Below are 15,495 nucleotides of genomic sequence, written 5' to 3' on the forward strand. Positions count from 1 at the left end.
CATAATAACCCCCCACACACACACACACACACACAAAACAAATGTAAGGTACCTTGTAAAGTATAAAGACGCTGAGCATCTCATAATAACCCCCCCCCCCCACACACACACACACAAAACAAATGTAAGGTCCCTTGTAAAGTATAAAGACGCTGAGCATCTCATAATAACCCCCCCCCCCCCACACACACACACACAAAACAAATGTAAGGTACCTAGTAAAGTATAAAGATGCTGAGCATCTCATAATAAACCCCCCCACACACACACGCACACACAAAACAAATGTAAGGTACCTTGTAAAGTATAAAGACGCTGAGCATCTCATAATAACCCCCCTACACACACACAAAACAAATGTAAGGTCCCTTGTAAAGTATAAAGACGCTGAGCATCTCATAATAACCCCCCCCCCCCCCACACACACACACACACACAAAACAAATGTAAGGTACCTTGTAAAGTATAAAGACGCTGAGCATCTCATAATAACCCCCCCCCACACACACACACACACACACAAAACAAATGTAAGGTACCTTGTAAAGTATAAAGACGCTGAGCATCTCATAATAACCCCCCCCACACACACACACACACACACAAAACAAATGTAAGGTACCTTGTAAAGTATAAAGACGCTGAGCATCTCATAATAACCCCCCCCCACACACACACACACACACAAAACAAATGTAAGGTACCTTGTAAAGTATAAAGACGCTGAGCATCTCATAATAACCCCCCCCCACACACACACACAAAACAAATGTAAGGTACCTTGTAAAGTATAAAGACGCTGAGCATCTTATAATAACCCCCCCCCCCCCCCCCCACACACACACACACAAAACAAATGTAAGGTACCTTGTAAAGTATAAAGACGCTGAGCATCTCATAATAACCCCCCCCCCACACACACACACACACAAAACAAATGTAAGGTACCTTGTAAAGTATAAAGACGCTGAGCATCTCATAATAACCCCCACCCACACACACACACACAAAACAAATGTAAGTCACCTTGTAAAGTATAAAGACGCTGAGCATCTCATAATAACCCCCCCACACACACACACACACACACAAAACAAATGTAAGGTACCTTGTAAAGTATAAAGACGCTGAGCATCTCATAATAACCCCCCCCCACACACACACACACAAAACAAATGTAAGGTACCTTGTAAAGTATAAAGACGCTGAGCATCTCATAATAACCCCCCCCCCCCACACACACACACACAAAACAAATGTAAGGTACCTTGTAAAGTATAAAGACGCTGAGCATCTCATAATAACCCCCCACACACACACACACAAAACAAATGTAAGGTCCCTTGTAAAGTATAAAGACGCTGAGCATCTCATAATAACCCCCCCACCACACAAAACAAATGTAAGGTACCTTGTAAAGTATAAAGACGCTGAGCATCTCATAATAACCCCCCCCACACACACACAAAACAAATGTAAGGTACCTTGTAAAGTATAAAGACGCTGAGCATCTCATAATAACCCCCCCCCCCACACACACACACACACACAAAACAAATGTAAGGTCCCTTGTAAAGTATAAAGACGCTGAGCATCTCATAATAACCCTCCCCCCCACACACACACACACACAAAACAAATGTAAGGTCCCTTGTAAAGTATAAAGACGCTGAGCATCTCATAATAACCCCCCCACACACATACACACAAAACAAATGTAAGGTACCTTGTAAAGTATAAAGACGCTGAGCATCTCATAATAACCCCCCCCCCCACACACACACACACACAAAACAAATGTAAGGTACCTTGTAAAGTATAAAGACGCTGAGCATCTCATAATAACCCCCCCCCACACACACACACAAAACAAATGTAAGGTACCTTGTAAAGTATAAAGACGCTGAGCATCTCATAATAACCCCCCCACACACACACACACAAAACAAATGTAAGGTACCTTGTAAAGTATAAAGACGCTGAGCATCTCATAATAACCCCCCCCCCCCCACACACACACACACAAAACAAATGTAAGGTACCTTGTAAAGTATAAAGACGCTGAGCATCTCATAATAACCCCCCCCCACACACACACACACACACAAAACAAATGTAAGGTACCTTGTAAAGTATAAAGACGCTGAGCATCTCATAATAACCCCCCCCCCCCACACACACACACACACAAAACAAATGTAAGGTACCTTGTAAAGTATAAAGACGCTGAGCATCTCATAATAACCCCCCCACACACACACACACAAAACAAATGTAAGGTACCTTGTAAAGTATAAAGACGCTGAGCATCTCATAATAACCCCCCCCCCACACACACACACACACAAAACAAATGTAAGGTACCTTGTAAAGTATAAAGACGCTGAGCATCTCATAATAACCCCCCCACACACACACACACAAAACAAATGTAAGGTACCTTGTAAAGTATAAAGACGCTGAGCATCTCATAATAACCCCCCCCCCCCCCACACACACACACAAAACAAATGTAAGGTACCTTGTAAAGTATAAAGACGCTGAGCATCTCATAATAACCCCCCCCCCCCCACACACACACACACACAAAACAAATGTAAGGTACCTTGTAAAGTATAAAGGCGCTGAGCATCTCATAATAACCCCCCCCCACACACACACACAAAACAAATGTAAGGTACCTTGTAAAGTATAAAGACGCTGAGCATCTCATAATAACCCCCCCACACACACAAAACAAATGTAAGGTCCCTTGTAAAGTATAAAGACGCTGAGCATCTCATAATAACCCCCCCACCACACAAAACAAATGTAAGGTACCTTGTAAAGTATAAAGACGCTGAGCATCTCATAATAACCCCCCCCCCCACACACACACACACACACACACAAAACAAATGTAAGGTACCTTGTAAAGTATAAAGACGCTGAGCATCTCATAATAACCCCCCCCACACACACACACACACACACACACAAAACAAATGTAAGGTACCTTGTAAAGTATAAAGACGCTGAGCATCTCATAATAACCCCCCCCCCCCCCACACACACACACACACACAAAACAAATGTAAGGTCCCTTGTAAAGTATAAAGACGCTGAGCATCTCATAATAACCCCCCCCCACACACACACACACACACAAAACAAATGTAAGGTACCTTGTAAAGTATAACAGTAAGGGAGGGGCGCCCTATAGCAAAATACTCACTAAATCTAGTGATTTACGGCTAAATAATTAGGGATCCACAGTGTGGAAATATAACAACCTCAGTAGAGAAAGAACTATACCTCATAGAGAAAGAACAATACCTCATAGAGAAAGAAGGGGTAAATATAGTATTAAGTAGATATACTTCAGTGAAATATATCTCAAAGTGAGAAGCAATATGGTAATGCAATAGTGCAATGATATATAGTATATGGTAAACGATGGTACATCAAAAATCAATATCAGAAGCAAACATGGGTGAGTGACTCAGTATTGGTTGAATTAAAAAGTCACAAAATTAAGTAACAAGTCTCTGGTGAGAAGATCAAGGCAGCTATCTGTAGAGATCCAGGCCGGGATCAAAGGCAGCAATCTACAAAGACAAGAAAAGACAGAAGCGCCACATGGCCCAATATTGTTTGGTCCAAAAACAACTTGATATATATGAGGGATTGAACTCACATTTGTGGAAGCACCTCAATCAGTGCTAAGGGAGCAGTCAGGGATCTATAACAGTCACCCAGAAGACCAACAGCCGGAAATGATATGATGTCGGAGAGATAAAAGGAAACAAAGGTGCCTATATGGCCTAGTATTGCTTTTACACGGATAAATCAATTGCAAGAAAGGGGAGTGGTACTCACAATAGTTGTAGCATCTCCTTTGATGCTATAGAGGCAGGGTGGGATCAATGTAGTCACCCACCAGAATTAATCACCGGCCAGCTGGACACAGGTGGAACTCCAGGGAGACTGGTAATCAGGGCAGAACCAGGATCCGGCAGTAATCAGGATTATCCAAAAATATTTCCCTCTCAGCCAGAGGGATAAGAAGATAGCAACAAAGTAGCAAGTGTTCAAATATAAAAATTGTTTTATTAAAATAATAAAAACAGAGCGACGCGTTTCTCAGCAACAAGCTGTTTCATCAGGCTTCATGCCTCTATAGCATCAAAGGAGATGCTACAACTATTGTGAGTACCACTCCCCTTTCTTGCAATTGATTTATCCGTGTAAAAGCAATACTAGGCCATATAGGCACCTTTGTTTCCTTTTATCTCTCCGATACAGACATCATATCATTTCCGGCTGTTGGTCTTCTGGGTGATTGTTTTAGATCCCTGACTGCTCCCTTAGCACTGATTGAGGTGCTTCCACAAATGTGAGTTCAATCCCTCATATATATAGTTGTTTTTGGACCAAACAACATTGGGCCATGTGGCGCTTCTGTCTTTTCTTGACCTTGTAAAGTATAAAGACGCTGAGCATCTCATAATAACCCCCCCCCCACACACACACACACACACAAAACAAATGTAAGGTACCTTGTAAAGTATAAAGACGCTGAGCATCTCATAATAACCCACACACACACACACACACACAAAACAAATGTAAGGTACCTTGTAAAGTATAAAGACGCTGAGCATCTCATAATAACCCCCCACACACACACACACAAAACAAATGTAAGGTACCTTGTAAAGTATAAAGACGCTGAGCATCTCATAATAACCCCCCACACACACACACACAAAACAAAAGTAAGGTACCTTGTAAAGTATAAAGACGCTGAGCATCTCATAATAACCCCCACCCACACAAAACAAATGTAACCTCTAGGAACTGGTCCTGCACATTGTACAACATCACAGCCTTGTCATTCCTTCTATGTCACAATTACAATGTCACAAACATACCAGTTCTGAATAAATATTGTACCCTGTCTGTGCTCTAACGGTCCTATCCAATGAGGTCTCAAAATGTGCCACTACATTAAAGGTATCTTGTACAACACAGATACCACAGTATCAGCCAAGCACCTCCTACTGTTCATTAGCTAACAAGGACATCTCACAAAAGGTTCACACCGCTGCATATTTACTACTGGTGTATACCATCCTGTTAGTGTCTGTCTACTGGTGTATACCGTCCTGTTAGTGTCTGTCTACTGGTGTATACCATCCTGTTAGTGCCTATCTAGTGGTGTATACCATCTTGTTAGTGTCTGTCTACTGGTGTATACCATCCTGTTAGTGCCTATCTACTGGTGTATACCATCCTGTTAGTGTCTGTCTACTGGTGTATACCATCCTATTAGTGTCTGCCTACTGGTGTATACCATCCTGTTACTGACTGTCTACTGGTGTATACCATCCTGTTAGTGTCTGTCTACTGGTGTATACCGTCCTGTTAGTGTCTGTCTACTGGTGTATACCATCCTGTTAGTGCCTATCTACTGGTGTATACCATCCTGTTAGTGCCTATCTAGTGGTGTATACCATCTTGTTAGTGTCTGTCTACTGGTGTATACCATCCTTTTAGTGCCTATCTACTGGTGTATACCATCCTGTTAGTGTCTGTCTACTGGTGTATACCATCCTATTAGTGTCTGCCTACTGGTGTATACCATCCTGTTACTGACTGTCTACTGGTGTATACCATCCTGTTAGTGTCTGTCTACTGGTGTATACCATCCTGTTAGTGCCTATCTACTGGTGTATACCATCCTGTTAGTGTCTGTCTACTGATGGATACCATCCTGTTAGTGCCTGTCTACTGGTGTATACCATCCTGTTACTGTCTGTCTACTGGTGTATACCATCCTGTTAGTGTATGTCTACTGGTGTATACATCCTGTTAGTGTCTGTCTACTGGTGTATGACATCCTATTAGTGTCTGTCTACTGGTGTATACCCTCCTGTTAGTGTATATCTATTGGTGTACACCATCCTGTTAGTGTCTGTCTACTGGTGTATACCATGCTGTTAGTGTCTGTCTACTGGTGTATACCATCCTGTTAGTGTCTCTCTACTGGTGTATACCATCCTGTTAGTGTCTGCCTACTGGTGTATACCATCCTGTTAGTGTCTGTCTACTGGCGTATACGATCCTGTTAGTGTATATCTACTGGTGTATACCATCCTATTAGTGCCTTTTTACTGGTGTATACCATCCTGTTAGTGTCTGTCTACTGGTGTATACCATCCTGTTAGTGTATGTCTACTGGTGTATACCATCCTATTAGTGTCTGTCTACTGGTGTATACCATCCGGTTAGTGTATGTCTACTGGTGTATACCATCCTATTAGTGTATATCTACTGTTGTATACCATCCTAATAGTGTCTGTCTATTGGTGTATACCATCCAGTTAGTGTATGTCTACTGGTGTATACCATCCTGTTACTGTCTGTCTACTGGTGTATACCATCCTGTTAGTGTATATCTACTGGTGTATACCATCCTGTTAGTGACTGTCTACTGGTGTATACCATCATGTTAGTGTCTGTCTACTGGTGTATACCATCCTGTTAGTGTCTGTCTACTGGTGTATACCTTCCTGTTACTGTCTGTCTACTGGTGTATAGCATCCTGTTAGTGTCTCTCTACTGGTGTATACCATCCTGTTAGTGTATGTCTACTGGTGTATACCATCCTGTTAGTGTCTGTCTACTGGTGTATACCATCCTGTTAGTGTATATCTACTGGTGTATACCATCCTGTTAGTGCCTGTCTACTGGTGTATACCATCCTGTTAGTGCCTGTCTACTGGTGTATACCATCCTGTTAGTGCCTATCTACTGGTGTATACCATCCTGTTAGTGTCTGTCTACTGGTGTATACCATCCTGTTAGTGTCTGTCTACTGGTGTATACCATCCTGTTAGTGCCTATCTACTGGTGTATACCATCCTGTTAGTGTCTGTCTATTGGTGTATACCGTCCTGTTAGTGTCTGTCTACTGGTTTATACCGTTCTGTAAGTGTATGTCTACTGGTGTATACCGTCCTGTTAGTGCCTGTCTACTGGTGTATACCGTCTTGTTAGTGTATATCTACTGGTGTATACCATCCTGTTAGTGTCTGTCTACTGGTGTATACATCCTGTTAGTGTCTATCTACTGGTGTATGACATCCTATTAGTGCTTATCTACTGGTGTATACCGTCCTGTTAGTGTCTGTCTACTGGTGTATACCCTCCTGTTAGTGTATATCTATTGGTGTATACCATCCTGTTAGTGTCTGTCTACTGGTGTATACCGTCCTGTAAGTATATGTCTACTGGTGTATACCATGCTGTTAGTGTCTGTCTACTGGTGTATACCATCCTGTTAGTGTCTGCCTACTGGTGTATACCCTCCTGTTAGTGCCTATCTACTGGTGTATACCATCCTGTTAGTGTATATCTACTGGTGTATACCATCCTATTAGTGCCTTTTTACTGGAATATACCATCCTGTTAGTGCCTGTCTACTGGTGTATACCATCCGGTTAGTGTATATCTACTGGTGTATATCATCCTGTTAGTGACTGTCTACTGGTGTATACCATGCTGTTAGTGTCTGTCTACTGGTGTATACCATCCTGTTAGTGTCTCTCTACTGGTGTATACCATCCTGTTAGTGTCTGCCTACTGGTGTATACCATCCTGTTAGTGTCTGTCTACTGGCGTATACGATCCTGTTAGTGTATATCTACTGGTGTATACCATCCTATTAGTGCCTTTTTACTGGTGTATACCATCCTGTTAGTGTCTGTCTACTGGTGTATACCATCCTGTTAGTGTATGTCTACTGGTGTATACCATCCTATTAGTGTCTGTCTACTGGTGTATACCATCCGGTTAGTGTATGTCTACTGGTGTATACCATCCTATTAGTGTATATCTACTGTTGTATACCATCCTAATAGTGTCTGTCTATTGGTGTATACCATCCAGTTAGTGTATGTCTACTGGTGTATACCATCCTGTTACTGTCTGTCTACTGGTGTATACCATCCTGTTAGTGTATATCTACTGGTGTATACCATCCTGTTAGTGACTGTCTACTGGTGTATACCATCATGTTAGTGTCTGTCTACTGGTGTATACCATCCTGTTAGTGTCTGTCTACTGGTGTATACCTTCCTGTTACTTTCTGTCTACTGGTGTATAGCATCCTGTTAGTGTCTCTCTACTGGTGTATACCATCCTGTTAGTGTATGTCTACTGGTGTATACCATCCTGTTAGTGTCTGTCTACTGGTGTATACCATCCTGTTAGTGTATATCTACTGGTGTATACCATCCTGTTAGTGCCTGTCTACTGGTGTATACCATCCTGTTAGTGCCTGTCTACTGGTGTATACCATCCTGTTAGTGCCTATCTACTGGTGTATACCATCCTGTTAGTGTCTGTCTACTGGTGTATACCATCCTGTTAGTGTCTGTCTACTGGTGTATACCATCCTGTTAGTGCCTATCTACTGGTGTATACCATCCTGTTAGTGTCTGTCTATTGGTGTATACCGTCCTGTTAGTGTCTGTCTACTGGTTTATACCGTTCTGTAAGTGTATGTCTACTGGTGTATACCGTCCTGTTAGTGCCTGTCTACTGGTGTATACCGTCTTGTTAGTGTATATCTACTGGTGTATACCATCCTGTTAGTGTCTGTCTACTGGTGTATACATCCTGTTAGTGTCTATCTACTGGTGTATGACATCCTATTAGTGCTTATCTACTGGTGTATACCGTCCTGTTAGTGTCTGTCTACTGGTGTATACCCTCCTGTTAGTGTATATCTATTGGTGTATACCATCCTGTTAGTGTCTGTCTACTGGTGTATACCGTCCTGTAAGTATATGTCTACTGGTGTATACCATGCTGTTAGTGTCTGTCTACTGGTCTATACCATCCTGTTAGTGTCTGCCTACTGGTGTATACCCTCCTGTTAGTGCCTATCTACTGGTGTATACCATCCTGTTAGTGTATATCTACTGGTGTATACCATCCTATTAGTGCCTTTTTACTGGAATATACCATCCTGTTAGTGCCTGTCTACTGGTGTATACCATCCGGTTAGTGTATATCTACTGGTGTATACCATCCTGTTAGTGACTGTCTACTGGTGTATACCATCCTGTTAGTGACTGTCTACTGGTGTATACCATCCTGTTAGTGCCTGTCTACTGGTGTATACCATCCTGTTAGTGCCTATCTACTGGTGTATACCATCCTGTTAGTGCCTATCTACTGGTGTATACCATCCTGTTACTGCCTATCTACTGGTGTATACCATCCTGTTAGTGTCTGTCTACTGGTGTATACCATCCGGTTAGTGTATATCTACTGGTGTATACCATCCTGTTAGTGACTGTCTACTGGTGTATACCATCCTGTTAGTGCCTGTCTACTGGTGTATACCATCCTGTTAGTGCCTATCTACTGGTGTATACCATCCTGTTAGTGCCTATCTACTGGTGTATACCATCCTGTTACTGCCTATCTACTGGTGTATACCATCCTGTTAGTGCCTGTCTACTGGTGTATACCATCCTGTTAGTGCCTGTCTACTGGTGTATACCATCCTGTTATGGTGTATACCATCCTGTTAGTGCCTGTCTACTGGTGTATACCATCCTGTTAGTGCCTGTCTACTGGTGTATACCATCCTGTTATGGTGTATACCATCCTGTTAGTGCCTGTCTACTGGTGTATACCATCCTGTTAGTGTCTGTCTACTGGTTTATACCATCCTGTTAGTGTCTGTCTACTTGTGTATACCATCCTGTTAGTGCCTGTCTACTGGTGTATACCATCCTGTTAGTGCCTATCTACTGGTGTATACCATCCTGTTAGTGTATATCTACTGGTGCATACCATCCTGTTAGTGTCTGTCTACTGGTGTATACCATCTTCTTAGTGTATGTCTACTGGTGTATACCATCCTGTTAGTGTCTGTCTACTGGTGTATACCATCCTGTTAGTGCCTGTCTAATGGTGTATACCATCCTGTTAGTGCTTATCTACTGGTGTATACCATCCTGTTAGTGCCTGTCTACTGGTGTATACCATCATGTTAGTGTCTGTCTACTGGTGTATTCCATCATGTTAGTGTCTGTCTAGTGGTGTATACCATCCTGTTAGTGTCTGTCTAGTGGTGTATGCCATCCTGTTAGTTTCTGTCTAGTGGTGTATACCATCCTGTTAGTGTCTGTCTAGTGGTGTATACATCCTGTTAGTGTCTGTCTAGTGGTGTATACCATCCTGTTAGTGTCTGTCTAGTGGTGTATACATCCTGTTAGTGTCTGTCTAGTGGTGTATACATTCTGTTAGTGACTGTCTACTGGTGTATACCATCCTGTTAGTGCCTGTCTACTGGTGTATATCATCCTGTTAGTGTCTGTCTAGTGGTGTATACATCCTGTTAGTGTCTGTCTACTGGTGTATACCATCATGTTAGTGTCTGTCTGGTGGTGTATACCATCCTGTTAGTGTCTGTCTAGTGGTGTATACCATCCTGTTAGTGTCTGTCTAGTGGTGTATACATCCTGTTAGTGTCTGTCTAGTGGTGTATACATCCTGTTAGTGTCTGTCTAGTGGTGTATACATTCTGTTAGTGTCTGTCTACTGTTGTATACCATCCTGTTAGTGCCTATCTACTGGTGTATACATTCTGTTAGTGACTGTCTACTGGTGTATACCATCCTGTTAGTGTCTGTCTAGTGGTGTATACCATCCTGTTAGTGTCTGTCTGGTGGTGTATACATCCTGTTAATGTCTGTCTACTGGTGTATACCATCATGTTAGTGTCTGTCTAGTGGTGTATACATCCTGTTAGTGTCTATCTACTGGTGTATACCATCCTGTTAGTGTCTGTCTAGTGGTGTATACATCCTGTTAGTGTCTGTCTACTGGTGTATACCATCCTGGTTGTGTCTGTCTACTGGTGTATACCATTCTGTTAGTTTCTGTCTAGTGGTGTATACATCCTGTTAGTGTCTGTCTAGTGGTTTATACATTCTGTTAGTGACTGTCTATTGGCGTATACCATCCTGTTAGTGTCTGTCTAGTGGTGTATACATCCTGTTAGTGTCTGTCTAGTGGTGTATACATTCTGTTAGTGACTGTCTACTGGTGTATACCATCCTGTTAGTGTCTGTCTAGTGGTGTATACCATCCTGTTAGTGTCTGTCTACTGGTGTATACCATCCTGTTAGTGTCTGTCTACTGGTTTATACCATCCTGTTAGTGCCTATCTACTGGTGTATACCATCCTGTTAGTGCCTATCTACTGGTGTATACCATCCTGTTAGTGTCTATCTACTGGTGTATACCATCCTGTTAGTGTCTGTCTACTGGTGTATACATCCTGTTAGTGTCTGTCTACTGGTGTATACCATCATGTTAGTGTCTGTCTACTGGTTTATACCGTCCTGTACACTAAACAGCAGTACCAGTACTTGTGCCACCATTCAGAAGCTAAATTACACAACGCTGGTCAGTTTAGGACAGATTTGGGCAGCAGATAATGTCACTGTTAATACCCCAGAGCTTGTGGTATTACCTGACAGTCATTACCAGCTCTAATGGACGTCTATTCCATGAATCAGACACCCTTTTAGTGAAGAAGAATTTGTGCAAACTACATATGAACCTGCTACTTGATTTGTGACAATTGCTTCATCCTTAGCTGATTATTTCACTTAGTATGAAATGTTTCACATGTATTAGACATTGTGTTTAGTTTACAAGCAGATCTATCAGAGCATGATCCTGTTTGTCTAGACACACAATAGAATGACATTAACCCTCACACTGCCAGACTAATATAATTTCTCCTCCCCAGCCTGCCAGATCTCTCCTTGTGCTCTGACATCTTACCCTCCTTATCTCTGGTCCCTGCACACAGCATATTTCCCTTTACATCATATTCCTCTAAAGAGTTAGTACTCACTGCTCATATCTCTGTGACTGAGATGTGATGTCCCTTGGGTGTCTATTAATGAAAGGACCCTGTGGTGACTTCAGAAAAAAGTGCAGCTGCAGCTCAGATGTGCCCTATCTGGATAGGTGTCCTCTGTGTGGCATCAGGAGAGGGGCATCCGTGTGGCGACAGCTGAACTGGGCACTGTGGCGCGCAGAAGAGATGTCCTCTGGGTGTCTGCTAAGTGTGATCAGGGCGTTTCTGGCTGGGTGAGGTAGTGTGTGAGCCTCTATAGAGCAGAAGGAAGTTAGTGAGAGAAGAGGAAGTTACTTGAGAGAACAACTACAGCCTCTCAGACCATTCATAATGTCTCTGCTCCCCCTGCCTGCCCTGCACAACATTATCCAGCAGCTACAGAGTGCCAGAAATTCCAGCAGCAACCTGAGTCTATAAATCATCTGGAAGGAAGCCTGTAACCTCTGATTCTCAGATACAAGATGCACAGGGCATATATGGTGCAGCCCCTGGCATGTGTATACATCAGTGCTGAACATCTGGCTGCCCCCTGACTAACAAATGTCACTTGGGCCACTAATTCTCTCCCATCTCATGGACTTGATCTCACTACAGGAAAGTAGGACCTGGTTTGTAATGAGCCTTTGATGTTTTCATAGACAGCTCAGTGCAGGAAGTCAGAAAACACAGCTGGAGCTGCGATGTATAAAATTAACCACATGCTTTAAATATCATAAGACAATAGCTTGGGGGGCTGGAAATGTGTTGTGCATGGCACTCCTTAACCCCTTAGCAGCTGGAGAGTTATTTTGTTTTCTGGCAGCTAAGGTGTTAATGCAGGCCTTTACAAAAGATGTTAAAGGGACACTCAAGTCACATTAAACTTCATGATTCAGGTAGAGCAGTAATTTTAAACAACTTTCCAATTTACTTCCAATAACAAAATGCACACTCTTTATATATATATTCTACACTCTTTATATATATTCTACACTCTTTATATATATTCTACACTCTTTATATATATATTCTACACTCTTTATATATATATATATTCTACACTCTTTATATATATTCTACACTCTTTATATATATTCTACACTCTTTATATATATATTCTACACTCTTTATATATATATATTCTACACTCTTTATATATATATTCTACACTCTTTATATATATATTCTACACTCTTTATATATATTCTACACTCTTTATATATATATTCTACACTCTTTATATATATTCTACACTCTTTATATATATATTCTACACTCTTTATATATATATATTCTACACTCTTTATATATATATTCTACACTCTTTATATATATTCTACACTCTTTATATATATATATTCTACACTCTTTTTATATATATATATATATATATATATATATATATATATATATATATATATATATATATATATATTCTACACTCTTTATATATATGTATTCTACACTCTTTATATATATATTCTACACTCTTTATATATGTATTCTACACTCTTTATATATATATTCTACACTCTTTTTATATATTCTACACTCTTTATATATATTCTACACTCTTTATATATATATATATATTCTACACTCTTTATATATATATATATTCTACACTCTTTATATATGTATTCTACACTCTTTATATATATATTCTACACTCGTTATATATATTCTACACTCTTTATATATATATTCTACACTCTTTATATATATTCTACACTCTTTATATGTATATATTCTACACTCTTTATATATATTCTACACTCTTTATATATATATATTCTACACTCTTTATATATATTCTACACTCTTTATATATATATTCTACACTCTTTATATATTTACTCTTTTTGAGTCACCAGCTCCTATTGAGCATGTGCAAGAATTCACAGAATATATACGTATAGGCAGTTGTGATTGGCTGGTGGCTGTCACATGATAAAGGCGGAGTTGAAATAGACATAACTTTGAAATTTGTCAGACAACAATCTACTGCTCATTTGAAGTTCAGACTAAGTGCGATTACATTGTCTTTTTATCATGCAGTTATTCATTATGAAAATCTAAATTATTTATTGGTTCTTTAAGCTTAAAGTCCAGGGGTCACAATGTGGTCCCCACTGTTGTAATCTGGACTAATACTTTCCCATCTACACAACTTCTCTACCTAGTCTTATTTTCAACACCTAATTTCCCACTTTACATCACATGTTCATTCCAGTGTTTTGTGGTATATTTCAGCCCTTGGGGCATATTTATCAATGTGCGAGTGGACATCATACAATGTAGCGTCTCATGTCCGCAGCACATAAAAAAATGTCGGCATTTATCATTGCACCAACAGTTCTTGTAAACTACTGGTGCAATGCCGCCCCCTGCAGATTTGCAGCAGATCGGCCGCTAACAGGGGGTGTCAATCAACCCGATCGTATTCGTTTGGGTTGATTTCTGTCCACGGCCTTAGAGCAGGCGGAAAAGTTATGGAGCAGCGGTTTTAGGAACACGGAGCATCAAGCTCCATACGGAGGTGAATAAATATGCCCCCTTATGTGAATTCAGTGAACGCAATGGTTCTCTAGTTCAGTGTGTATTTGTATAACTGTAACAAGTGCTGATTTTATACTTACAATGGTTCTCTAGTTCAGTGTGTATTTGTATAACTGTAACAAGTGCTGATTTTATACTTACAATGGTTCTCTAGTTCAGTGTGTATTTGTATAACTGTAACAAGTGCTGATTTTAGACTTACAGTGGTTCTCTAGTTCAGTGTGTATTTGTATAACTGTAACAAGTGCTGATTTTAGACTTACAATGGTTCTCTAGTTCAGTGTGTATTTGTATAACTGTAACAAGTGCTGATTTTATACTTACAGTGGTTCTCTAGTTCAGTGTGTATTTGTATAACTGTAACAAGTGCTGATTTTAGACTTACAATGGTTCTCTAGTTCAGTGTGTATTTGTATAACTGTAACAAGTGCTGATTTTAGACTTACAGTGGTTCTCTAGTTCAGTGTGTATTTGTATAACTGTAACAAGTGCTGATTTTAGACTTACAATGGTTCTCTAGTTCAGTGTGTATTTGTATAACTGTAACAAGTGCTGATTTTATACTTACAGTGGTTCTCTAGTTCAGTGTGTATTTGTATAACTGTAACAAGTGCTGATTTTAGACTTACAGTGGTTCTCTAGTTCAGTGTGTATTTGTATAACTGTAACAAGTGCTGATTTTAGACTTACAGTGGTTCTCTAGTTCAGTGTGTATTTGTATAACTGTAACAAGTGCTGATTTTATACTTACAGTGGTTCTCTAGTTCAGTGTGTATTTGTATAACTGTAACAAGTGCTGATTTTAGACTTACAGTGGTTCTCTAGTTCAGTGTGTATTTGTATAACTGTAACAAGTGCTGATTTTAGACTTACAGTGGTTCTCTAGTTCAGTGTGTATTTGTATAACTGTAACAAGTGCTGATTTTATACTTACAGTGGTTCTCTAGTTCAGTGTGTATTTGTATAACTGTAACAAGTGCTGATTTTAGACTTACAGTGGTTCTCTAGTTCAGTGTGTAGTA

At 40.4% G+C, this 15,495-nt stretch overlaps 1 protein-coding gene across 2 annotated transcripts in view; it reads right to left on the bottom strand.

The window, feature by feature from the left end:
* The window catches only part of RHOG (ras homolog family member G), a 99,209-nt gene extending 87,030 nt beyond the window's left edge, over window positions 1-12,179 (bottom strand). For both annotated transcript variants that reach the window (XR_008401481.1, XM_053708824.1), the window contains exon 1: window positions 11,930-12,179. The gene's annotated coding sequence lies outside the window, so the exon portion shown is untranslated. The remainder of the gene's footprint in view (window positions 1-11,929) is intronic.
* Between the last annotated feature and the right edge of the window lie 3,316 nt (window positions 12,180-15,495).

This window comes from Bombina bombina, chromosome 3, assembly GCF_027579735.1.
Source record: "Bombina bombina isolate aBomBom1 chromosome 3, aBomBom1.pri, whole genome shotgun sequence".
In the NCBI taxonomy this organism is placed as follows: domain Eukaryota; kingdom Metazoa; phylum Chordata; class Amphibia; order Anura; family Bombinatoridae; genus Bombina; species Bombina bombina.